Below are 27,863 nucleotides of genomic sequence, written 5' to 3' on the forward strand. Positions count from 1 at the left end.
CATATAGATACTCTCAAATTGTGTTCTAAAGATTTTCCTTTTATATTTAGGGCCATAATATAATTGAACTTGATTTTTGAGATTGAAGTAAATTTAATTTTAGTACTTATGGAAAAGCAGGTGTCATAGATATTTATTAAATAAATGAGCCATCTTTGCTCATTGTTCTGAATGTTATATACTATATCAGATTATAGTATATTTATGGTTCTGATTTTTTTCAAACTATAAGAGAACATTTATTTGGAATATAAGAGATAGAAGAAGTAATTTGTAGAAGAAATGGGCTTATAAAACAAGTTATAGAGGTAAAGGAAGGGCCCTTGGAGCTTAGGAGTGAGGAAGGTAATAGTGAGAAGAGGTGTGGCAGGAAGGGAAAGGCACAGGCTTGCTCCAGGAGGGAGAGCCTAGGGTCTAATTTTGAGCTCTATTCCATCAATCTCTGTTTCTTATGCCCAGCCTATTTTTAATTAAAATACTTTATTATAACACTGAATATCTGTTAGGGCAGGTATCTATGTCTTACGTTCTTTCGAATCTTTTATTTGCCCTTTGGCCATCCAAATAAAGTTTAGGGTCAGCTTGTCAATTTCTACCAGAAAACAACAGAGCTATTGGCTTTTGATTTGTTCATTTGTTTATTTTATATACCAACTAGAGGCCCGGTGCATGAAATTCGTGCACTAGGGAGGGTGTCCCTCAGCCTAGCCTGCACCCTCTCCAATCTGGGACATCCCTCTCACAATCCAGGACCGCTGGCTCCTAACCGCTCACCTGCCTGCCTGATTGCCCCCTAACTGCTCCCTTGCTGGCCTGATTGACACCTTACTGCTCCTCTGCCGGCCTGATTGCCCCCAACTACCCTCCTCTGCTGGCCTGATCACCCCCAAGGCTTTTATTAATATAGTTATGACCCTTCACAGAAAATTTTACTAACCCTGCTTTACAATAAGGGCTTGACTATTGAATCATTGGGACCAGACACCAAGATTTCCTTTCTTTGAATAGTGGAGGGAATAATTATCTTGTCTTTAAGTTGCCCTAAAATTAAAATGAGATAATGACTTAGAGAAGTATAAAAGCACCATATAAAGACAACTGTCTTTTCCATGTACTGAAAAGACAATAAAGTGGTAAAATGAAAAACACTATTTTTATTCTCCCCCTTTATTCCTTTACAGCTTTTATTTAAACTTTGAAATTTATAAAAATTTCACTCCAATTTTCATTCAATATTATTTTGTATGGTTTCAGGTTTTATATTAGTTATAGAATAGTGGTTAGACAATCATATACTTTACAAAGTGTTCCCCGATATTTCCAGTACCCACCTGGCAACATACCATCATTACAACACTATTGACTATACTCCCTATTTAAGTGACAATGGGTTTACAGGTTCCTTCCAGTCTTTCTTTTGTGTTGTTTGCCTTTCCTTTTCTTTCTCACTTCTTCCCTCATTTTCCTTATATAGTATCTCAATTGGCCATCAAAGCTCAGTGAAGGCACTGGGACACACTTAATCCATTTTACAGACCAGGAAACTGAGGCCAATTCCAGTTGGCTGTGGAACTTGACTCAGTGCACAGGGAGCCCTCAGAGCCATGCTCTCTGTCCTTCCTAAGGGACAGCTGCTGGGCAAACAGAACAAACCTTCCTGTCAGGCTTCCAAGCCTCCTCGTTCTCAAGCACCTCTTCATTGCAGACGCTCCACATTCTTTCCTCTCCCCCGCCCCCTGCTCCCATTCTTTACTGCCCCCACTTCTCAGGAGCAGGTGGAAGGCTTCACACTCACCGCCTAGACATGCTCTGCCTTGGGGCAGGGCAGCACGGGCTTGCTTTTGGGTCAAGGCGGGAGCAGGAGTCGCTGCCTCTGAAGTGCAAAGGCCCCCTGGGTGAGGCCGATTAGCACTGGGAGCATCTCTGAATCACATAAGTCAGTCCGGTACCCTGCAGTGCGGCACCCCTCCACTGAGGTGGCACTGCCCCTCAACCCCCGCCTCAGGGCTGTGGGTCCTTGCCCCTCCCCCTGGACATCCTTCCATGCCCCTTGATCCCTGGCCGGGCCCACCCGCGTCTTAGGGCCACTGCCTGCAGGTCCCCTGCCCTAGCCCGAGCCTCCTCTGGTGCACCCTACCTCGCCAGGTTTTTGCCTTTGATCTATGGCATTGGTATCAGCACACTCCTAGCAAGCCTGGTACCCAGAGGGGCACAGGGTCAGTTCTTTGCCCAGAAAGTTAGAGGTTGCAGTAGCATTTGCAGATGTCGCCTAGAGCCTGCTGGCGAAGGCAGCGCCTGTGTGGGGTGTCCTCATAGAGGAATGGTGAGGCGCTGCTCAGGGCCCCTTGAAAAGCCCACCTCCTGGCCAGCCACTTTGCCAAAGCTGTGGCACTCGCCCTGGAGCCGCCCCTCAGGCAGCCCCGCAGTCACGTTTACGGGCCCCACTGGAGTGGCTAAGCAGGCTCAGCCTCGCCTTGCCGGGACAGTGATGTTCCTGGGGCCCCATGGGAGTGGCTAGGTGGGCCCACTGCCCCTCCCAGGGCCTGCGATGGACCCGGACCCCGTGGGTGGAGTCTGGCGCTGCCCTACCAGCATCCCCCGGCCCACGATGGACCTGGACCCCCAGGGGCGGGCCATGGCGCTGCCTGCCCCTCCTGCATATGCAAATTTACCTGCAATCTTTGATGGGTTAATTTGCATACTCACTCCTGATTGGCTGGTGGGCATAGCGGAGGCACAGTCAATTTGCATGTTTCTCTTTTATTAATGTAGATTTTTTTTCTTTGTAAATATGATTTATCTCCATTTATTTAGGTTTTAAAATTAATCCTCACCTGTGGATATTTTTTCCATTACTTTCTAGAGAGAGTGGAAGGGAGGGTAGAGGAGGAGAGAGAAAGATTAAGACTTCAACGACTGAGAGAGACACATCAATTGGTTGCCTCCCGCTTGTGCCCCTACCAGGGCTGGGAAACTTGCAACTAAGGTATGTGCCCTTGACTAGGGCATGTGCCCTTTGGTCTGCAGGCAGATGCTCTAACCACTGAGTCCAACTGGCCAGGTGTCGTTCAATATGTTTTATAATTTTCTCCTTAAAAGCCTTGCACATCTTCTGTTAGATAAATTCCTAGGCATGTTGATTTTGTTACTATGTTAAATGTTGTCTATATTTTCTTTTTGTTGTTTGTATGTAAAAATGAAGTTAAGTTGTATGCATTGACTTTATATCCAGCAAGGTTTCTAAGCTGTCCTGCTAATAATAATACATTTTAGATTTGTTTGGATTTTATTCTGTGAGTAGGTAAATCTGTGAATAATGGCAATTTCTTCATTTTAAATTTTTATGCCCTTAATTTCTTTTTGTTGTTGTTAACCTGTCTTCAATATTCAGTATGGTATGAACTGAAGTAGTGATAGCAGGTATACTAGTACTTGCCAACTTCTGGTATCAATGAGAATGCTTTAATGTTTTGTATTAACCTGATGTTTATAGGTTTTTAGCAAATACCCTTTCAATTCTACTTACTAAAATTTTGAATTTTAAGGCATGTTTTTCAGTTTTTCATGTGTTAATGTGGTAAATTACGTATTACATTTTTCAATGTTGAACCAACCTTGTATTCCTGATACAAACCCATTTTTATATCTTTTCTGTTCACTGTTAGTTGCTATTCAGCAATATTATCTTTAGGTTTTTTACATCTATGTGTATTGCTGAGGTTGTTCTTCAATTTTCCCTTCACATACTCTTGTCATAGTTTGGATTTAAGATTGCCCTAGTCTCATAAAATTTGTCTGTGAGTATTCCTCTTTTTCTTCCTTACAAGAATTTGTGTAAATCATTGTGTTTTCAAAGTTTGGTAGAACTTTTCTCATCTTGACCTGTGATGTGTGTGTGTGTGTGTGTGTGTGTGTGTGTGTGTGTACATAATTGAAATTGATAATTCAGTTTCTGTTTTGTTCTAAGATTCTATGTTTTCTGTTTCTCCTATAGTCATGGAGTTATGGTATTTTTTCTAAGAACTTATACTTTTCATGTAAATTTTTAATTTATTAGGTAAAGTTGTCTATTATTTTCTAAAGTTGGTAGCATATGTATTTATGGCTTATTTTTCCTTCCAAAAATGGAGACAAATCTTTACAGGAAGTTATCAATTTATATTTTTTCTTTCTCTTTTTTAATTTAACGTTATTGTTGAAAATATGACAGATCCCCATTTTCCCCCATTGACTCCCTCCCCAGGACTTCACCACACTATTAGTTGTGTCCATGTGTTATGCATATCCTATATAATAAAAGCCTAATATGATAAGTGCCTGGTCACCAAAGTGTAATATGCTAATTATATGCTAAGGCCACTCAACCGCTCCCTATGATGTGCACTAACCACCAGTGGCAGACAGTCAATCTGTCAACCAGTCGCCATGATGCACATTGACCATCATGGGGCAGATGCTCCGACCGGTAGGTTAGCTTGCTGCTGGGGTCTGGCCGATTGGGACTGAGCAAGATGGGCAGGAAATGCCCTGGAGCCCTCCTGCAGTCTCTCTCCAACTGGCCAACCTCCCACGTCCTTCTCCAGCCCCAATTGTGCACTGGTGGGGTCCCTCAGCCTTGCCTGAGCCCTCTCACAATCCAGGACCCCTCGGGGGATGTCAGAGAGTCGGTTTTGGCCTGATCCCACAGGCCAGGCCGAGGGACCCCACTGGTTCATGAATTCATGCACTGGGCCTCTAGTATGCATATAAGTTCTTTGGTTAATCTCTTCCCGCCCCCCGCCCCCCACACCCACCTCATTCCCTCTGGTATACATCAGTCTATTGCATACTTCAATGTCTCTGGCTCTATTTTGTTTGTCCGTTTATTTTGTTCATTAGATTCCACACATAAGTGAGATCATGTGATACTTGTCTTTCTCTGAATAGCTTATTTCACTTAGTATAATACTCTCTTCGTTCATGTTGTTTCTAAGGGTAAGACATTCTTTTTTTTTTTTTTTTTTTTTTTTAATATAGCTACACAGTATTTCATTGTGTAAATGCACCACAGTTTTTTTTATCCATTCATCTACTGGTGGGCAATTGGGCTGTTTCCAGATCTTAGCTATTGTAAATGTTGCTGTTATGAACATAGGGGTTCACATATTCTTTCTGATTAGTGTTTCTGGCTTCTTAGGACATATACCTAGAAGTGGGATCACTGGGTCAAATGGCAGTTCCATATTTAATTTTGAGGAAACCACATACTGTTTTCCATAGTGGTTGTACCAGTCTGCATTCCTATCAATAGTGTACTAGGGTCCCTTTCTTTCCATATCCTCATCAGCATTTGTTTATTTATTGATAATAACCATTCTGGAAGGTGTGATATGGTAGTTTTAATTTGCATCTCTCTGATGATTAGTGACATTGAACATTTTTCCATGTGTCTCCTGGCCACTTGTATGTCCTCTTTGGAGACGTGTCTATTCAGGTAGTCTTCCCATTTTTTATTTGGATTTTTTGTGTTCCTATTGTTGAGTTGTAAATAGTAGTACATATGTCTCCTTTTTTGTTCCCCATTGACATTTCCCTGGTCTCCCTTACCCCCTGGCACATGCCCTCACCACCTCTCCCAGTGTCCTGTGACCATTGATTATGCTTATATGCATGCATACAAGTCCATTGGTTGATCTCTTACCCCCGCTCCAATACTCCCCAACCTTCCCACTGTAATTTGACAGTCTGTTCAATGTTTCTCTGCCTCCGTACCTATCTTTTTGTTCATCAGGTTATAATGTGCTTTATTATCCATAAATGAGTGAGATCATGTGGAATTTTTCTTTCACTGCCTGGCTTATTTCACTTAGCATAATGCTCTTCAGTTCCATCCATGCTGCTGCAAATGGTAAGAATTCCTTCTTTTTTATAGCAGTGTAGTATTCCATTGTGTAGATGTACCATAGTTTTCTAATCCACTCATCTGCTGATGGGCATTTAGGCTGTTTCCAAATCTTAGCAATTGTAAATTGTGCTGCTATGAACATAGATAGGGGTGCATATATCCTTTCTGATTGGTGTTTCTGTTTTCTTGGGATATATTCCTAGAAGTGGTATTACTGGGACAAATGGCAGCTCTATTTTTAAATTTTTGAGGAAACGCCATACTGTTTTCCACAATGGCTGTACCAGTCTGCATTCCCACAAACAGTAAAGGAGAGTTCCTTTTTCTCTCCATCCTCTCCAGCACTTGTCATTTGTTGATTTGTTGATGATAGCCATTCTGAGAGGTGTGAGATGGTACCTCATTGTTGTTTTGATTTGCATCTCTCAGATGATTAGTGACTTTGAGCATGTTTTCATGTGTCTCTTGGCTTTCTGAATGTCTTCTTTTGAAAAGTGTATATTTAGGTCTTTTGCCCATTTTGTGATTGGGTTATCTTCCTTTTGTTAAGTTGTATGAGTTCTCTGTAAATATTGGAGATTAAACCCTTATCGGAGATAACATTAGCAAATATGTTCTCCCATGCAATGGGCTTTCTTGTTGTTTTGTTGATGGTTTCTCTTGCTGTGCAGAAGCTTTTTATTTTGATGTAGTCCCATTTGTTTATTTTCTCCTTAGTCTCTCTTGCCCTAGGATCTGTGTCTGTAAAGATATTGTTACGACGTATGTCTGAAATTTTGCTGCCTATGGAGTCTTGTAGGATTTTTATGGTTTCCCGTCTTACATTCATGTCCTTTAGCCATTTTGAGTTTGTTTTTGTATATGGTGTAAGTTGGGGGTCTAGTTTCATTTTTTTTTTTTGCATGTATCTGACCAAATTTCCCAGCACCATTTATTGATTTGCGGATATTGTACCATCCTTGCATCCCCAGTATAAATCCCACTTGGTCATGGTGTATGACCTTTCTAATGTATTGCTGAATCCGATTTGCTAGAATTTTGTTGAGGATTTTAGCATCTATGTTCATCAAGGATATTGGCCTGTAGTTCTCTTTTTTTGTGGTGTCTTTATCTGGTTTTGAGATTAGAGTAATGCTGGCTTCATAGAAAGAGCTTGGAAGTGTGCCTTCCTCTTGAATTTTTTGGAATAGTCTGAGGAGGATAGGTTTTAGTTCTTCTTTAAATGCTTGGTAGAACTCCCCTGTAAAGCCGTCTGGACCAGGGCTTTTGTTTGCTGGAAGATTTTTTTATCGCTGTTTCAATTTCTTCGGTAGTTATCGGCCTATTCAGGTTTTTTCATTCTCCTTGGTTGAGTTTTGGGAGCTTGTATTTTTCTAAAAATATGTCCATTTCATCTAGGTTGTCCATTTTGTTGGAATAGAGTTGTTCATAGTATTTTTTCATAATCGTTTGTATTTCTGTGTGATCAGTTGTTATTTCTCTTCTTTCTTTTCTGATTTTGTTTATTTGGGTCCTCTCTCTTTGCTTCTTAGTGAGCCTGGCAAGAGGTTCACCAATCTTATTTTTCCTTTCAAAGAATCAGCTCTTGGTTTTGTTGATCTTATGTATTATTTTTGTTTGTTTGTTTTGTTTTATGGTCTCTATGTCGTTTATCTCTGCTCTGATCTTTATTATTTCCTTCCTTCTGCTTACACTGGGCTTTTCTTCTTTTTTTATTTTTTATTTTTAAATATATTTTATTGATATTTTACAGAGAGGAAGGAAGAGGAATAGAGAGTTAGAAACATCGATGAGAGAGAAACATCGATCAGCTGCCTCCTGCACACCTCCTACTGGGGATGTGCCCGCAACCAAGGTACATGCCCTTGACTGGAATCGAACCCGGGACCCTTCAGTCCGCAGGCCGATGCTCTATCTCCTGAGCCAAACCGGTTTTGGCCACTGGGCTTTTCTTGTTGCTCTCTTTTTAACTCTTTGAGTTGTAGGGTTAGGTAATATATAACCATTGTTTCTTGTTTTTTGTGGTAGGCTTGTAGAGCTATGAACTTCCCTCTCAAGACTGCTTTCATTGTGTCCCATAGATTTTGGGTTGTTGTGTTTTCATTGTCGTTTGTTGCAATGATGCTTTTTATTCTGTCATCTCTCTGGTAACCCAGTCATTGTTTAATAGCATGCTGTTTAGTCTCCATGTGTTTGATTTCTTTTGATTGTTTTTATTGTAGTTGGTTTCTAGTTTATGCCATTGTGATCTGAGATGATGCTTGATATGATTTCTATCTTCTTGAATTTGAAGAGACTTTGCCTGTACCCCAATATATGGTCTATCTTTGAAAATTACCCATGTGCACTTGAGAAGAATGTATATTCTGTGGCTTTGGGGTGAAATGTTCTGAAGATGTCAATTAATTCCATCTGGTCTAGTGAGTCATTTAGGATTGATGTTTCTTTGATTTTTTGTTTAGAGGATTTGTCCAATGGTCATAGTGGAGTGTTAAAATCCCCTACTATGACTGTATTACTGTCAATCTCTCCCTTGATATCCTCCAGAAGTTTTTTAATGTATTTGGGTGCTCCGGTATTGGGTGTGTATATGTCTACCAGTGTTATTTCTTCTTGTTGGATTTCTTCCTTTAGTATTATGAAATAGCCTTCCTTATCTCTTGTTATGTCCTTTACTTTGAGATCTAATTTGTCAGATATAAGTATTGCTACCCCAGCTTTTTTTTCATTTCCATTCGCCTGAAAAACCTTTTCCCATCCCTTCACCATCAGTCTCTGGGAGTTCTTTTTTCTGACGTGGGTTTCTTGTAGACCCCAGATATATGGTTCATGTTTTCTTATCCACTCAGCTACCCTATGTACTTTAATTGGGGCATTTAATCCATTCACATTTAAAGTTATTATTGATAGGTACTAGTTTGTCGCCATTTTTATTCTTTACAACTGTGTTCCTTCTTCACTTCCTATTTCTTTTTTTTACAGCAGACCCTTTATCATTTACTACATTGCTTGTTTGGTGGTGATAAACTCCCTTAGTCCGTTTTTGTCTGTGAAGCTCCTGATTTCACCCTTGATTTTGATTGATAGCCTAGCTGGGTATAGTATTCTTGGATTCAGACCCTTCCTTTGCATGACTTTTTATATTTAATTCCATTTCCTTTTGGCCTGATGTATTTCTGTTGAGAAATCAGTCACTAGTTTGATGGGGGATCCTTTGTAGATAACTTTCTGTCTCTTTCTGGCCACTTTTAATATTCTTACTTTGTCGTTGGTGTTTGCCAATTTAATTATAATGTGCCTTGGCGTCAGTCTTTTAGGGCCCATTTTGTTTGGGACTCTGTGAGCTTCTTGGATTTGTGTGAGTTTTTTCATTCCTATATCAGGGAAGTTTTCTGTCATTATTTCTTCAAACAGGTTTTCTATTTCTTGCTCAGTTTCCTCTCCTTCTGGCACCCCTATTATGCAGCTGTTGTTTCATTTCGTGTTGTCCCTATAGGCTCTCCTCCTGCTCTGCTTGAGTATTTTTCTACCTTGTCTTCTAGTTCACTGATGCAGTCCTCTGCTTCTTCTAGTCTACTGTTGATGCTTTCTATTGAGTTCTTTATAGCAGCGATGTCATTTTTCATTTCTTCTTGGTTCTTCTTCATTTCCTCTTGGTTCTTACACATATTGTTGAATTTGTCTTCCATTCTTTTCAGTGACCTTATGACCATTTCTCTGAATTCTTTCTCTGTCATATTGCTTGCCTCCATTTGATTTACTTCCTTTTCGGGTGTTGCCTCCTTTTCTTTCATAAGTGGGCTGTTTCTTTGTCTCCCCATGATCTCTCTTCTCCGATTACCTGGTTATGTAGTTCTCTCTCTCCTGTGTTGATTTAAAGGCACAAAATACAACACAACAAGGCACAACACACATGGCCCTGAACACCAATGTATTCATGATACTAATAACCCCAAATAAAGGTGGCCACCAGAGAAAAGAGAATTAGAGGATAAGAAAAAAAAGGAGTGCTAAAATGATATTGAGAAAAGGGGGAAGTAAGAGAGAAAAGAAGGGGAATAAAAAAGAGAAAGGAAACTATTTATATAGGGGGGAAACTCCAATGGAACAACCACTAATTCCAAAAAATGCAAACAACAAACACCCAGAGATGAATGCAAACTACAGACAACAACTAATAATAAGCGAGGAGAGGGAAAACAGAGCAAAAATCAAACAAAAAAAAAAGAGTAATCTCACCAATAAGCACAACAATAACCAATCTAATCGACTATCAAGCAAACAACAATAGGACAGAGAAAGCAAGACAAAATAAAACAAAAAAATAGAACAAAAAAACAATACAGACAGAAAAACAATAACAACAGCAAAAAACAGACACACAAAAAAAGGCAGAGAGAAATAATATTTTGGATAGTGAAGCAAGAGGAGAGAGAGGTGTTAATGGATTTAGAGCAGGGGATCAGGAATTAGATATATAAACAGGGTGAATTTTTAATGGGGTAAAAAGTAGGAATAGGGAAAATCTAAAGCAGGAATAGGGTAAGAAAAACAGGACAACAAAAGGACAAAAGTGAGGAAGAGAGTCTTGGCATAAAGGTAAAGTTGAGATAGAGTAAAATGATGCTAAAGGAAAAATTAAAATAAAATGTAGAACACTAATCCCAAAATAAAATAAAATAAAGAGAAAATAAAATGACACATTTTAGAGAAAAAAAGGTAAAATAGTAGTAGTAATAATACTGATTAAAAATAAAAGTATAATAATTAAAAAGGTAAAATCAAGTGAGGAAAAATGATATAAAATTTAGTTTCTTAAGTAAAAGATGAAAAAATAAAAATGTGCAGTAGTGAGGTCATTCACTTCCTCTACTGTTCTGTTGGGTACACTTGTTTCCTGTCTGGTAGTCAGGACAGTATTGAAGTTTCCTGAGTTCCACTGCTCCTCTGTGTGGTAAACCACAGTCCTGATTTTCCAGCAGGTAGTATTTCTTTGTTTCTTAGACTTCTTTATTTGTATTTACACAAGAGTCAATTTGTGATTCAACCCCTGGATGGCAGTGTTTCTGGATTGACCTCCGGAGCTATAAGTCCTCTCTAGCCCATATTTAGATTTTGTTTTCCCTGTCCCACTTAATACTGGTTTGGGAGTATAGACTGCCCAGAGCTGGTTCTCTGATCATTACTCCCCGCTCTGATCCACAGGTTTCACAAAAACTACTTTCCCTTCTAGTATGTGAGAGTGTCCCCAATTGGGTGATCCTATTTACTGGGCTTAGCAATCAAAAGCAAGGATTTAAAGAGAGAGAGAAAAAGAGCCAGAGTAAGTGCACAAACTTGCAACTTTTATCCTCTGGCGCTGCCTGCAATTCTGTGCAGTGGTTTTTCCTCTAGCTCTAAGCAGCCAGCACACTGTTAAAATTTTTAGGCTTCCCTTTTGAGCCCAGTTCAGCTATGGGTTGCTTTTTAGAGTTCCCTTCTGTTACCAGCCCTGTGGATCCCCTTCCACATTGGCAGATCATGCTAGCCCCAAAGGGTGTGGAATTTGGGAGGCATAGACTTCCCTGGAACCTCTAGCTCCCATTGTGCGCATTTCTCTCTCCTGCCTGTATCACAGACCTCACCTTTTTCTAGTCGAAATCTGAGCTTTCTGTGAGAAGGTGCAGAGCTCCTATGAGCCCATGTATTTGCGCTGCTTGGGGTTTGGTGTTCCTGGGTTCACAGCTGTTCCCTGGGTGTTGTTGTAGATTCCCAGGATTTTTAAACTTTTGATAACAGCCACTCTCCCCTTCAAGATGACGTGGTTTCTGTATCAGAGCTGGTTGCTCTGGGAGGTATTTCAGCAGCAGTGGAGGCTGCCCAGTCAGTGGAACCCGGTTTGCAATCCCCAACAATCCCTTGGAGTATAGTTTTCCCTCAACACACAAATATACACTCCCCATTTGACCACACACTCTCCTTTCATTCTCTCACTCACACTATTGCTGCCCCTCCTTTTTTTTCAATTTGCATGGAATTTTTTCCATCCCTTCACTTTCATCCTGTGGGAGTCTTTTGTTCATTGGTTGGTATCTTGTAGAGAGCGTATATATGGGTCATGTTTTCTTATCCATTCAGTCACCCTATATCTTTTGATTGGAGCATTTGATCCACTTACATTTATGTTTATTATTGACTAGAGGCCCGGTGCCCAAAATTCATGCACTGGGGGTGGGTGGGACTCCCTCAGCCCAGCCTTTGCCCTCTCGCAGTCTGGGACCCCTCGCTCCTTACTGCCTGCCTGCTCGCTGCTCCTTACCGCTCAGCTTGCTGCTCCTTAGAGCTACTGTGGAGGCAGGAGAGGCTCCCACCACCGCTACTGTGCTCGCCAGCTGTGAGACCGGCTTCTGGCTGAGCAGCACTCCCCCTGTGAGAGCACACTGACCACCAGGGGGCAGCTCCTGTGTTAGGTGTCTGCCCCTTGGTGGTCCATGCATATCATAGTGACTGGTCATTCTGCCATTCGGTCAATTTGCATATTAGGCTTTTATTATATAGGATAGGTACTATTTTTCTTTGTTTTAATGTTCTTTTTCTCTCTGTTTCTTCTTAAAGCAGTCTCTTTAGCTTTTCTTGCTATGCTGATTTCATGGTACTGAACTCATTTAACCCTTTTTGTGGTTTTTCTGAGAAGCTGTTAATTTTACCTTCAATTTTGAATGGTAGCCTTGTTGGGAAGAGCAGTCTTGGATGCAGGTTATTGCTTTTAGTTACTTTAAATACTTAATGCCATTCCCTTATGGCATGAAGTGTTTCTATTGAGAAATCAGCAGACAGTCTAATGGGATCTCCTTTAAAGGTAACATTCTGTCTCTCTCCCTTGCTGCCTTTAAGATTATTTCTTTATCTTTAACATTTGCCATTTTAATTATGATGTGTCTTGGAATGGGTTTCTTTGGGTTCATCTTTATAGGGACATTCTGTGCTTCCTGGACTTGTGTGACTTTTTTCTTTACCAGGTTAGGGAAGTTTTCTGTCATTATTTCTTCAAACAGGTTCTCTATACGCTGCTCGCTTTCTTCTCCTTCTGAAACCTATATGATGTGTATGTTGTCCAAGAGTTCCCTTAAACTATCCTCATTCTTTTTTATTCTTTTTTCTTCTTATTGGTCTGACTGGGTGGTGTTGTTTCTTTCTACCTTGTCTTTCAAATTGCTGATTTGATCCTCCACTTTGTCCAGCCTGATTTTTATTTCTTTGAAGGTAATCTTGATGCTAGATATGGTATTCTTCATTTCTGACTGATTTTTATTTATGGTTATTATGTTCTCTTTCATGATGATGTAGTTCACACTGAGTTTCTTGTAGTTCCCATGAAGATTCTTGTAGTTCTCACTAAGTTCCTTGAGCATCCTTATATCCATTACTCTGAACTCTATGTCTGATAAACACCTTGCTTCCACTTCACTTCATTCTTTTTCTGAAGAATTTTTCTTTTCCTTCATTTGGGGATTATTAGTTTGTATACCCATTTTAGCTGTCTCTTTGTGTTTGCTTATATGTCTTAGATACTAGGGCTATGACTCCCACACTTCATGGGTGGCCTTATGGAGTATGTGTTCTGTAGGATGCAGTGGTGCAGTCTCCTTGCTCTCCTGAGCTTGCTGCACTTGGAATGTCCCTTGTGTAGGTTATGTGGACCCTTCTGTTGTAATTGGGTCTTGATTGCTGTTTGCCCATTTGTGAGTGGGGTCAACTTTTAGGCTGGCTGCCTTAGGTTCAACCTGACCACTGTGAGCAAGCTCCTCTGCAGGTGCAGTCTTGAAGTGTCTTGCTAGGCTCAGTGGCACAATTTTCCTGATCCCTATGCTCCACACTTAGGAATGTTTTTCTGTGGATTATGTATACCCTCTATTGTCATTGTGTCTTGATGTATGCTCTTGAATCTTTCATGGGTGGAATTAACCCTTCAAGCTGGGTGGCAATAAGGATGAACCTCGATCAGGATGTATGAGATGTTGTTCAGGGCCTGCTCTCAAGGCAGAATTGTTTATAGAAGAGTCTGGTACCTTCTGGATTATTCCTTTGTATGTGTCATTTGTGTGGCTGATGGGGTCACACTCTGGTGTTGTCTGAAGCCCACCATTGGTTGCGTTGGTTCTGGTTCTACTTGGGTGGGTTTGAGTTGCAGCTCACTTTCAGAAGTTGTGCATAATGGTTTGGGGCTACATGTCTGGAGCTTCTACACTGTTCACTACTTGTGTCTGCATTTACTGGACCTGGCAGTGCATGGAAGGGGCCAATCTGTGTAGACTGGTTGTGTTCCTGGAGCTCTGAACTGGGGTCACATCTATAAAAGACCAAGGTACCCTATTGATGTTGCCTGGAATTCCCCCAGAGTCTTACACAGGAAGACTGTAGAGTGGGCCCAAGCTGACCATGCCCCACTGACCCATCCACAGGGCTCAGACTGGGTGTGTCAGGGTGACTAGGTTGGGCACACAGAGTTAATGGCTCCCCTTGCTTGAGGCAGCATGGTCTGGTACTCAATGGAGAGAATGTGGCCCCTATTCCCAAGCAATACCATACAGACTCCACCTGAGTCTCCAACTCTATCTTCCCCAGGAAGAGTGCACCACAGGTTTAGTTTTGGTGTAGTCTGCTGTCCTCACTGCAGGAGAAAGTTCAACAGGACAGGATAGATTCACTGGGACTTAGTGAAATAGATGGAGAAAGCCTTCTTTTGGGGATGGCACCAACTGTGCCACGGGAAGGGGGTGATATGCATTCCTTTTAGTTTTGTAGCCATTCCTGCTCAAGCCCTGGACTAGAACCTCTAAGGTAGGTAAGCTCTGAATGTCCTAGCTCTGAGTAGAGCTTCCTTCTCCCTCAAAACTGAGCCTACCTGTATGGGACCAGCTGGGCTTTCCCTGCTCTCTTTCCCCCTGCAGGACTTGCAGGAACAGATCAGGGCAGCCTTCCACTTAGGATGACACCAGCCCTTTTGAGGAGAGAGAGCTGCAGCACACTATCAAAGAGCCTAATGGAGGGCTCTGAGTAGGTTGCATCAAATGTCCCAATTCTGAATTGTGCCCCATTCTCTCTGCAGATATGAGTTTAGCAGGATGGGGCCAGCAGTATTTGGGAGTGCAAATCCAGTCTATCCTTGCTTGACCAGCTTGGCTCAGTGGTTGAGTATCAACCTATGAACCAGGAGGCCACAGTTCATTTCCCAATCAGGGCATATACCAAGATTGCAGGCTTGATCCCCAGTGGGGCTGTACAAGAGGCAACCGATCAATGATTCTCTCTCATCATTGATGTTTCTATCTCTGTCTCCCTCTTCCTTCCTCTCTGAAATCAATAAAAATATTTTTTAAATGGGAAATAATCCAATCCATCCATTGATTGGGGTGGCACCAGTCCTTGGCCCTTGGGAGTGGAGGTAGCTGCTTGCCTTCTAGCTTGGCATCACCCCATCAGAAACCTTGCAGGGAGGTTCTGAGGAGGCTGTGCGCCAGATGTCCCAGTTCTGAGTTGTGCCCCATTTGCCCTGCAAGGCTGCACCAGCAGGAAGGTACCAGAGGGGCTTGGAGGAAAAGATCAAAGCTGCTCCCTCTGCTTGGGGTTGTGCCAGCTCTTGGGATGAGAAAGATGCTTGCCCCTTTTCTACCTCTGCAGTGCTCTGACAGATGTTTGAGGGTGTCACATCAAACATCCAAGCTCTGAGTTGTGCTGTAAGAATAGACATGCTGGACCCTGGGAGATGGCAACTCAGGGCTCAGGACCAGGACCATAAAAAACAAACTATCTTTCAGATTTCCATAGCTATGCCACCCAGATCTTCTCTTTATGGCTTCTGTATGCCCTGAGTCTCCTTCCCTCTACAAGAGCCATGGGTGAGTGCCCAAGGGTGATTCTGATTGTTAGCCCTTAAAGAGATTATCTGGGATTCAAACAGACTCCCTCCTCTTTCCAGTGGACAAAGTCCCTGCTGCCAAATACTATGCAGACTTTTCTTGTTCTGATCTGCGGACCCCTCTGTGGAAGCTTTTGCAGCTTCAATATTTCTCCAGCTTCACCACCACTGCTCCTGCCTGGGTGCAGGGACCAGTCCTCTCTGGGTCTTCACCCTTCTTACCAGTCTCAGTGTAGCTTAATTTTTTCAGTCCTTTGTTGTAATACTCCTGTTCAGGTGTCCTTCTATTGTTTATTCAGGTTGATTATTCTAAATTTTAGCTGTTATTCAGGGTTGTTGCTGGGAGGAGGTGTGTATTGCTTTCATGTACTCCACTTTCAAGTACAACCAACCACTTTGGAATAGATCTGGAAACACTACTTATTGGAGATTCCCAACTTCCACTATTTTCATTAATCAATTATTAGATATTACCCCTCTATTCATCATGTGGCTATTCATCTGCTCAGAGTAAAAGCCAAATTCTTTAGGATGCCTGTAATGCCTAACTAATCTGCTTATCCTTTACCTCCTATCTTCTACTACTCCCTCACACTGACTTTCTTGTTATTCCTGAAATATACCCAATATACTTCTAATTTTAGGATATTTCTTCAGCCAGATATCTAAGTAACGTTCTCTATCTAATTAATGTCTTCACTTCCTTCAAATACTTGTTAAATGTTAACTTAATAATTCCTAAATTTGACATCACCAACGGTCCTGAACTGTCCTACCTGCTTTTTCTCCTGTAGCACTTGGTATCTTCTAATTTACAATAAAATTTACTTAATTACACTTGCTTTCTGTCTCCCCAAGAAAATAAGGCCCATGAAGGTAAGGATCTTTGCTTTGTTTACTATGATATCAAAAGCTTTTAGGACAGTACCTGTCACAATGTTAAGTGAATTCCTTAAAAGAAGTAACTATAAGAAGTAATTATAAGTTATTTCAGTACCTGTATTCATATACTAGAGGCCCGGTGCACAAAATTTGTGCATGGAGTGGGGGTTCCCTCAGCCCAGCCTGCACCCTCTCCAATCGGACATCCCTTTTGCAATCTGGGACCACTGGCTCCTAAACTGCTCACTGGCCTGCCTGCCTGATCGCCCCTAACCCCTCTGCCTGCCTGCCTGACTGCCCCTAACCACCTCTGCCTGCCTGCCTGATTGCCCCTAACTGCTCCCCTGCTGGCCTGATTACTCCTAACTGCCTCTGCCTCACCCTGCACCCGGGACATGGGCTTCCCTCCCTCTGGCCAGCCATAAGCACCTAGGACCCGGGCCGGCTTCACCCAGGTCAGCCGCAGCAACAGGGGACCGTGAGCGGGCGACTTTTCCCAGGCTGCAGCTGCTGGTGCCCGGGACCACAGGGCAGGTGGCTTGTTCCTCTCCTGGGCCAGAGGCACAGGCACAGTTGCTGGCACCCAGGACCCTGGAGCGGGTGGCTTGTCCCTCTCCCGGGCTACAGCCTGGCTAGTCCCCATTCCTCTCTCCCCAGTGTTGAGTGTCTGAGCTGTTATGGCATGATGGCATGAGGGCGTGATGACTATTTGCATATTAGCCCTTTATTATATAGGATTTTAACTTGTCAGGGTCTGTCTTCAAGTGGATATTATACCACTTCACATCTTGCATAGAAACTTCACTGTAACAAAATTTCATTTTTACTGGGCAATCTTTGTGCTATTGTTGTCATGTATTTTACTTTCACAGATGTTATAAAACTGACATTACATTATTATTTGTTTAAATAGTTAATTATCTTTAGATATATTTAAATAATAAGAAACTTCTATTATATCTTTTCCTATGCATTTACTGTCTTTGGTGTTTTTCATTTCTTGGTATAGATCACTATTTGTATCTGGCAAAATTTTATTTCTGCTTGCAGGACTTCTTTTAACATTTCTTACACTACAAATCTGCTGGTGATAAAAAAAAAGTTCAATCTTTGATACATGAAAAATATATTTTAACTATTTTAAAAAATATTTCCACTCAGTCTAGAATTATAAATTGAGAGGATTTCCCCCCTTGTGAGTACTTTAATGATGTTGCTCTACTATCTCTTCCCTTATACTGTTTCTGATGAGAAATCTTTTGTAATCCTTATGTTTATTCCTGTGTATAGTGTGTCTCTTTTCTTCTGACTACTTAAAAGATTTTTCTTTTCTTTTTTAAAATTTAATAAATCTTTATTGTTCAGATTATTGCAATTGTTCCCCTTTTTTCCCCCATAGCTCCCTTCCACCCAGTTCCCACCCCACCCTCTGCCCTTATCCACCCCCTCCACTGTCCTCATCCATAGGTGTACGATTTCTGTCCATCCTCTTCCCACACCCCCCACACCCCTTTCCCCTGAGAATTGTCAGTCCACTCACTCTCTGTGCCCCTGATTCTATTGTATTCACCAGTTTATTCTGTTCATCAGATTTTTTTATTCACTTGATTTTTAGATTCACTTGTTGATAGATATGTATTTGTTGTTCATACTATTTATCTTTACCCTTTTCTTCTTCTTCCTCTTCTTAAAGAATACCTTTCAGCATTTCATATAATACTGGTTTGGTGGTGATGAACTCCTTTAGCTTTTTCTTATCTGTGAAGCTCTTTATCTGCCCTTCAATTCTGAATGATAGCTTTGCTGGGTAGAGTAATCTTGGTTGTAGGTTCTTGCTCCTCATCACTTTGAATATTTCTTGCCATTCCCATCTGGCCTGCATAGTTTTTGTTGAGAAATCAGCTGACAGTCGTATGGGTGCTCCCTTGTAGGTAGCTATCTGTTTTTGTCTTGCTGCTTTTAATATTCTCTCTTTGTCTTTTGCTCTTGGCATTTTAGTTATGATGTGTCTTGGTGTGGTCCTCTTTGGATTCCTTTTGTTTGGGGTTCTGTGCGCTTCCTGGACTTGTAAGTCTATTTCTTTCACCAGGTGGGGAAAATATTCAGTCATTATTCCTTCAAATAGGTCTTCAATATCTTGCTCTCTCTCTTCTTCTGGCACCCCCATAATTCGGATGTTGGTATGCTTGAAGTTGTCCCAGAGGCTCTTACACTATCTTCATATTTTTGGATTCTTTTTTCTTTTTGCTTTTCCGGTTGAGTGTTTTTTGCTTCTTTGTATTTCAAATCTTTGACTTGATTCTTGCGATCCTCTAGGGTGCTGTTAGATCTCTGTATAATATTTTTTATTTCAGTCAGGGTATGCTTAATTTCTAGTTGGTCCTTTTTCATATCCTCAAGGGTCTCGCTAAATTTATCGGCCTTTTCTAGGAAATTCTTGAGTAACGTTATAACCGTGGTTTTGAACTCTATATCCAGTCGTTTGCTTTTCTCCATTTCTTTCATTTGTGACCTGTTTCTTTGTGTCCACATTTTTACTACTTCCCTGTGTTGATAGCATGGCTTTGTGTGCTAGGTGTCCTATAGGGCCCAGTGGCTCAGCCTCCCCAGTTACCTGAGGTGGACATGCTTGGTGCACCCCTTTGTGGGCTGTGTGCACAGTCTTGTTGTAGTTAAGCCTTGATTGTTGTTGGTATCACTGGGAGGAATTGACCTCCAGGCCAATTGGCTGTGAGGATCAGCTGTGTCTATGCTGGGAGAACTTCTGTGCTGGAGACACCCTTATGAGACAAGACTTGCAAAAGCCTCTGTGCTCAGCTTGGATGGGGCGGAGTCTCAGGGCAGAGCAGACAGCATTGGTTTCCTGTCAGCCCTGCCCTAATAGGCCCCTGTGTCTCAGTGTCCTGTGGTAATCGCTGCAAGCACCTCTGAGAGAAAGCCGCCCTCAGGTTCTGCCCGCTGCCAGACAGTCCAATTTCTCCCCGAATGAGTCTGGGTCCCCAGAGTCTCACCGAGAACTGGAGTTCAGTGCAGTCGGAGCTTTTCTCTCCCTCCTGCTTGACAAAGCCAGCCGCGTACTCAGTTGCCCACCCTTTCCTTGCGAGCGCCTCAGTACCTCTGCCTTCTGCAGGTCCTCTGAGTCTCAGTGTGCTTTTCTCTTTCCTGACAGTCCAGTTTCACCCCGTATGAGTCTGGGTCCCCAGAGTCTCGCCTGGAACTGGAGTTCGGCGCAGTTGGGAGGTTTTGTATCCCTCCCACTTGAGAAAGCCAGCCGTGCACTCAGTTGCCAGTTCTCTCTGCATGCGCGTCTCAGTAACTCTGCCTCCTGCAGCTCCTCTGAGTCTTGGTGTGCTTTTCTCTTTCCTTCTAGTTGTAGAATTTCCACTCAGCCTTCCTTCCTGTGGTTCTGGATGATGTCCGTTTTGTCTTTTAGTTGTAGTTTTGAAATTGTTGTGCGAGGCAGCAGTTTAGATGTTTCTCTATGCCACCATCTTGGTTTCTCTCAAAAGATTTTTCTTTTCATCATTGGTGTTGAGCAATGTGATTTTATGTGTCTTGATGTAGCTTTCTTTATGTCCTGTGCTTGCTATTCTCTGAGCTTCTTTGATCTGTGGGTTTATATTTTTTACTATATTCTGCTAAATTTGGAAATTTTTGAATCATTCTTTCTTCAGATGATTATACATATACAATTTTGGGTCTCTAGAGGGAGCTGGGGAGGAAGTGGAGTGGACCAAACTGTAGGGTAAGGACTTCGCCAGGCAATTGAGTGTGGGGACGGCCTGCAGGGCCATCCCTGCAGTGGCCAGTTAATGACCAGCTTCCTGAGACTGGCTCATTCCTGGGCTGGGGGATTTCATGCATCTGCTCTGTGCTGCCCAGCAGTGCAGTGCCTGTCCGGGTTGTGGGAAGCTTATGGGGAAGGCACGGCCTAGGGAGTTGGAGCCTTGATCCTGCGCAGTCACCAGGTCTGGGCATTGGGAATGAGGCCAGTTCTCTGCACCCTGAGTTGCTCCACTGTTGCTTCCCCGGAGCAGTCATGGTGCCTTCTTCCATCACAGTCCCCTAAGTTCGCAGCGATGGAGGTGTGCTGTCATAGGTTTGGGTGAACGGAACATGGAAGACCCATGGGTTATAGCAGGTGCCAGTTGCTGGCTGGTCGTGTAGGTTTGCGTGAAGTGCTCACAGTCACAGCTTTGGAAGCCTCTTTCTTAGTTTCTCAGAGAACTCGATGATGAGGAAATGCAGGTCTTGTCCTGTGTTGCGGTTTCCCTGGGAAACCTCGCTGTTGGGGGTGTTAGAGGGGTTGGCCGGGAGCACCTGTAGCAGGGAGACACTCTTCTCCCATAACCTTTTCGCAGGCAGACTGGTCGCCGGATGCCTGAGAACTGCTCAGCAGATCCCTGCTGTTCCACAGAGTTCTCTGAGCAACCGTCCATCTTCTACAGGAAGAAAGGTGTGTGCTTGTGCACAGTCACTGCCCTGTCCCGAGCCAGCGGGGGCACCCTAGCCCCAGACGTGTTCTGCTGGGTTCACAGAGGTCGGACAATCATTGTCCAGAATTCCCTTGTTTAACAAAGAAAATTAAGTTCCCAGTGAGCCCCCTGGTTAGAAAGGGAGGGGATTGGAGAGAGGAGGAGGACCCAAGCTGCCTCCTCTCTGCCTGCTGGAAGGCGCGAAGCCTGAGGCATGACCTCCAGCCCGCTCACCTGCCCCGGGAGGCTGCTTCCAGAGAGACCGTGAAGGCCGGGCTCTGCTCCTGTGTCCTGGTGGGTCTGAAAATCAGGAGGCAGAGACGTGCTCTCACCTGGGCCTCCGGGAAGCAGCTTCCTGGTTTCTGGCAGAGACGGTGGCCCTGGGGTCTGACCACTCCTATATGGTTGGAACTGCTTGTAGGAGCCACCGGTGCAGGTGCACCCCTTGGAGGCAGATACAGTGGGTAAATCATTAGACCTCATTGCCCGGGTGATGATGCCAGCATCCCGCCCCACACCCAGCCGCTTGTTGCCTGCGCACATGTGCACTGCCCACAGGCCTGGCATCTTTGTCAGGTTAATTTGCATACTCACTCCTGATTGGCTGTGGGCATTGCGAATGTACGGTCAATTGGCATATTTGCCTATTGCCAGTAAGATGTATGAATTCACAACAGTCCAACCATCTTCATAATTTCTTCTTCTTTAAATTATCATTTTCACCCTAGCTGGTTTGGCTCAATGGATAGAATGTCGTCCCAAGGACTGAAGAGGCACAGGTTTGATTCTGGTCAAGGTCATGTACCTTGGTTGCAGACTCTATCTCAGCCCCAGTCTGTGCATGTACAGGAGGCAACCAATCGATGTGTCTCTCTCACATCGATGTTTCTGTCTCTGTGTCTCTCCCCCTCCCTTCCACTCTCTCTAAAAATCAATGGAAAAATATCCTCAGGTGTGTTTTAACAGCAAAAAAAAATATTTTTCAATTACAGCTGATATGCAATATCATATTAATTTCAGGTATAAAATCTATTAAATTAGACATTTACTATATACCTTATGAAGTGATCACCACAATAAGTCTAATACCCATATGACACCATACATAGTTGTTACAAAATTATTGACTATATTCCCTATGCTGTATTTGATATTTTTATAACTATTTTTATTTTTTACCCTTACTTGAGGAAACATATAAAAAACAGTATTGCTAAAAGCAATGTCAGAAAGTTTACCACCTATGTATTTTTCTAGGATTTTTATGATTTCAAGTCTTACATTTATGTCTTTAATCCATTTTGAGTTCATTTTTATATATTGCAAAGAAGGTGTTCTTGTTTTATGTTTTGCATATATCTGTCCAGTTTTCCCAATACCAATTATTAAAGAGACTATCTTTACCACATTGTATATTATTGCCTCTTTTTTTTTTACCTTTTTTACTGTTTAAAATATTACGTGTAGTACTACATATATCTCCTTTTTTTCACCATTGACCTTCCCCAAGTCTCCTCTACCCCCTGTCACATGCCCCCATCTCACACCCCCCCCCCCAGTGTCTTGTGTCCATTTGTTGTGCTTATATACATGCATACAAGTCCTTTGGTTGATCTCTTTCCCCCACTCCCCAATACTCCCCTGCCTTCCTGCTGTAATTTGATAGTCTGTTCAGTACTTTACTGCCTCTGTATCTATGTTTTTGTTCATCAGGTTATAATGTTCTTTATTTTCCATAAATGAGTGAGATCATTTGGTATTTTTCTTTCATTGCCTGCCTTATTTCACTTAACATAATGCTCTCCAGGTCCATCCATGCTGCTGCAAATGGTAAGAATTCCTTCTTTTTTATAGCGGCGTAGTATTCCATTGTGTAGATGTACCATAGTTTTCTAATCCACTCATCTGCTAATGGGCATTTAGGCTGTTTCCAAATCTTAGCTATGGTGAATTGTGCTGCTATGAACATAGGGGAGCATATATCCTTTCTGATTGGTGTTTCTGATTTCTTGGGATATATTCCTAGAAGAGGGATTACTGGGTCAAATGGGAGTTCCATTTTTAGTTTTTTGAGGAAACTCCATATGTTCTCCACAGTGGCTGCACCAGTCTGAATTCCCACCAGCAGTGCACAAGGGTTCCTTTTTCTCTGCATCCTCGCCAGCACTTGTCGTTTGTTGACTTGTTCATGATTACTATTCTGACAGGTGTGAGATGGTACCTCATTGTCATTTTGATTTGCATCTCTTGGATAATTAGTGACTTTGAGCATGTTTTCATATGTCTCTAGGCCTTCCTTCTGTCTTCTTTTGAAAAGATTCTATTTAGGTCCATTGCCCATTTTTTTTTTATTGGATCATTTATCTTCCCTTTATTAAGTTATATAAGTTTCCTGTAGATGTTGGAGATTAAACCTTTATCAGTGATAACATTTGCAAATATGTTCTCCCATACAGTAGGCATTCTTGTTGTTTTGTTGATGGTTTCTTTTGCTGTAAAAAAGCTTTTTATTTTAATGTAGTCCCATTTGTTTATTTTCTTTTTATTTCCATTGCCCTAGGAGCAGTATTGGTGAAGAAATTGCTTCGGCATATGTCTGAGATTTCCCTGCCTGTGGATTCCTCTATTATTTTTAAGGTTTCCATCTCATGTTTAAGTCTTTTATCCATTTTGAGTTTATTTTTGTGTATGGTGTAAGTTGGTGGTCTAGTTTCATTTTTTTTTACATATATCTGTCCAATTACCCAACACCATTTATTGAAGAGACTGTCTTGACTCCATTGTATGTTCATGCCTCCTTTGTCAAATATTAATTGGGCATAGTGGTTTGGGTGGATTTCTGGGTTCTCTATTCTATTCTATTGATCTATGTGTCTGTTCTTGTGCCAGTACCAGGCTGTTTTGAGAACAGTGGCTTTGTAATACAGCTTGAAATCTGGTATTGAGATCCCACCTACTTTGTTCTTCTTTCTCAGGATTGCTGAGGATATTCGGGGTCTTTTTTTATTCCAGGTGAGTTTTTGGAGAGTTTGTTCTAGGTCTGCGAAATATGCCATTGGTATTTTAATGGGGATTGCATTGAATCTATAGATTGCTTTGGGTAGTATGGACATTTTAATGATGTTGATTCTACATATCCATGAAAATGGTATGTTCTTCCATTTGTTCATGTCTTCCTCTATCTTTTTTTCAGTGTCCTGTAGTTTTCCATGTATAGCTCTTTTACCTCCTTAGTTAAGTTTATTCCTAGATATCTTAATTTTTTTGGTGCGATGGCAAATGGGATTGCTTTTTTAGTCTCTCTTTCTGTAAGTTCTCTATTGGTGTATATAAATGCCATAGATTTCTTGGCGTTAAATTTGTATCCTGCTACATTGCCGAATTCATTTATTAAGTCTGTTAGTTTTTTGATAGAGTCTTTCGGGTTTTTTATGTACAATATCATGAAATCTGCAAATAAGGACAGCTTTACTTCTTCTTTTCCAATTTGGATGCCTTTTATTTCTTCTTCTTGTCTAATTGCAATGGCTAGTACTTCCAGTACTATGTCGAACAGGAGTGGTGAGAGTGGGCATCCCTGTCTTGTTCCTGTTCTTACAGGAAATGGTTTCAGTTTTTGCCCATTGAGTATGATGTTAGCTGTGGGTTTATCATATATGGCTTTTATTATGTTGAGGTATGATCCTTCTATTCCCACCTTGAGAGTTTTTATCAAGAAAGGGTGTTGGATTTTGTCAAATGCATTTTCTGCATCAATTGATATGACTATGTGATTTTTATCTCTCAATTTGTTTATGTGATGTATCACGTTTATTGATTTGCGGATATTGTACCATCCTTGCATCCCTGGGATAAATCCTACTTGATCATGGTGTATGATCTTTCTGATGTACTGCTGGATACAATTTGCTAGAATTTTGTTGAGGATTTTGGCATCTATGTTCATGAGGGATATTGGCCTGTAATTCTCTTTCATTGTGTTGTCTTTATCTGGTTTTGGTATTAGGGTGATGCTGGCTTCATAGAATGAGCTTTGATGTGTTCCTTCCTCTTGAAATTTTTGGAATATTCTGAGGAGGATAGGTTTTAGTTCTTCCTTGAATGATTGGTAAAACTCCCCTGTAAAGCCGTCTGTCCCCGGGCTTAAGTTTGGTGGAAGCTTTTTGATGACTGCTTCAATTTCTTCCATAGTATTGGCCTATTATGATGTTTAGATTCTTCCTGATTGAGTTTTGGAAGATTGTATTTTTCTAGGAATATGTCCATTTTCTCCAGGTTGTCCAGTTTGTTGTAATAGTATTTTTTAACAATCCTTTGTATTTCAGTGGGGTCTGTTATTATTTGTCCTCTTTCATTACTGATTTTGTTTATTTGGGTCCTCTCTCTTTGCTTCTTGGTGAGCCTGGCTAGAGGTTCATCAATCTTGTTTATCCTTTCAAAGAACCAGTTCTTGGTTTTGTTGATCTTTTGTATAGTTTTTTGTTGTTTTTTGTTGTTGTTGTTGTTGTTTGTTTGTTTTTTTTTGGTCTCTATGTCGTTTATCTCCACTCTGATCTTTATTATTTCATTCCTTCTGCTTACACTGGGCTTTTCTTGTTGCTTTCTTTCTAACTATTTGAGTTGGAAAGTTAGGTAATTTATTACCATTGTTTCTTGTTTTTTGGAGTAGACTTGTAGAGCTATGAACTTCCCTCTCAAGACTGCTTTAGTTGTGTCCCATAGATTTTGGATTGTTGTGTTTTCATTGTTGTTTTTTGCAATGATGTGTTTTATTTCTTCTTTGGTCTCTCTCGTAACCCAGTCATTGTTTAATAGCATGCTCTTTAGTCCCCATGTGTTTGATTTCTTTGGATTGTTTTTATTGTAGTTGATTTCCAGTTTTATGCCACTGTGATCTGAGAAGATGCTTGATATCATTTCTATCTTCCTGAATTTGAAGAGCATGCCTGTGACCCAATATATGGTCTATCTTTGAAAATGACCCATGTGCACTTGAAAAGAATGTATATTCTGTGGCTTTGGGGTGAAATGTTCTGAATATGTCAATTAATTCCATCTGGTCTAGTGAGTCATTTAGGATTTATGTTTCTTTGCTGATTTTTTGTTTAGACGATTTGTCCAATGGTGATAGTGGGGTATTAAAGTCTCCTACTATGATTGTATTGCTGTCAATCTCTCCCTTGATATCCTCTAGGAGATTTTTTATGTATTTGGGCGCTCCTGTATTGGGTGCATATATGTTTACCAAAGTTATTTCTTCTTGTTAGATTGCTCCATTTAGTATTATGAAGTGGCCTTCCTTATCTCTTGTTATGTCCTTCACTTTGAGATCTAATTTGTCAGATAGAAGTATTGCTACCCCAGCTTTTTTTTCATTTCCATTCACCTGAAAAACCTTTTGTGTGTCTTTTTTCCTGAGGTGGGTTTCTTGCAGACAACAGATATATGGGTCATGTTTTTTTACCCATTCTGCTACCCCATGTCTTTTGAATGGGGCATTTAATACATTTACATTTAATGTTATTATTGATAGGTACTTGTTTGTTGCTATTTTTATTCTTTACTCCTATGTTCCTTCTTCGCTTTTTATTTATTTTTTTTTACAGAAGACCCTTTAGCATTTCTTGCATTGCTGGTTTGGTGGTAATAAACTCCCTTTTTTGTCTGTGAAGCTCCTGATTTCACCCTTGATTTTGATTGATAGTCTTGCTGGGTACAGTATTCTTGGATTCACACCCTTCCTTTGCATGACTTTGTATATTTCATTCCATTCCCTTCCGGCCTGATGAGTTTCTGTTGAGAATTCTGTTGCTAGTCTGATGGGGGTTCCTTTGTATGTAACTTTCTGTCCATCTCTGGCTGCTTTTAAGATTCTTACTTCGTCATTGGTGTTTTCCAATTTAATTATAATGTGCCTTGGCATCGGTCTTTTGGGGTTCATTTTGCTTGGGACTCTGTGAGCTTCTTGGATTTGTGTGGGTTTTTTCTTCCCTATATCAGGGAAGTTTTCTGTCATTATTTCTTCAAACAGGTTTTCTATTCCTTGCTCAGTTTCCTCTCTTTCTGGAACCCCTATTATGCGGATATTGTTTTGTTTTGTGTTGTCCCAAAGTTCCCTTAGGCTCTCCTCCTCCTTTTTAATTTTTTTTTCTAGAAGCTGCTCTACTTGTGTATTTTTTCCCACCTTGTCTTCTAGCTCACTGATGTGGTCCTCTGCTTCTTCTAGTCTACTTTTGATGCTTTCTATTGAGTTCTTTACAGCAGCGATGTAATTTTTCATTTCTTCTTGGTTCTTCATCCTTTCCTCTTGGTTCTTACACATATTGTTGAATTTTTCTTCCATTCTTTTCATCCACCTTATGACCATTTCTCTGAATGCTTTCTCTGACAGGTTGCTTGCCTCCATTTCGTTTACTTTCTTTTCTGGTGAGACCTGCTTTTCTTTCATATGTGGGCTGTTTCTTTGTCTCCCCATGATCTCTCTTCTCTTGGTGCCTGTTTATGTAGTTCTCTCTCTCCTTATCCCAGGCGAAATCTGACCTTTCTGTGATGGAGTGTATAGCTCCTCTGAATCCGTTTGCTTGTGCCAATTGAGGACCGGTGTTCTCGGGTTCGCAGCTGTTCAGGGTGGTGCTGTAGTTGTAGATTCCCTAGGCTTTTCAGGGGTCCGATAACATCCACTTTCCCCTTCAAGATGGTGTGGTCTCCGCAACCGAGCCTGTCG

General features: G+C 41.5%; 1 protein-coding gene across 1 annotated transcript in view; it reads left to right on the forward strand.

The window, feature by feature from the left end:
* ZNF570 (zinc finger protein 570) overlaps positions 1–27,863 on the forward strand; it is a 48,189-nt gene that overhangs the window by 16,636 nt on the left and 3,690 nt on the right. The gene's annotated exons all lie outside the window — the stretch shown is intronic.

The sequence above is a fragment of the Plecotus auritus genome, assembly GCF_963455305.1.
Source record: "Plecotus auritus genome assembly, chromosome: 10".
NCBI classification, from domain to species: Eukaryota; Metazoa; Chordata; class Mammalia; order Chiroptera; family Vespertilionidae; genus Plecotus; species Plecotus auritus.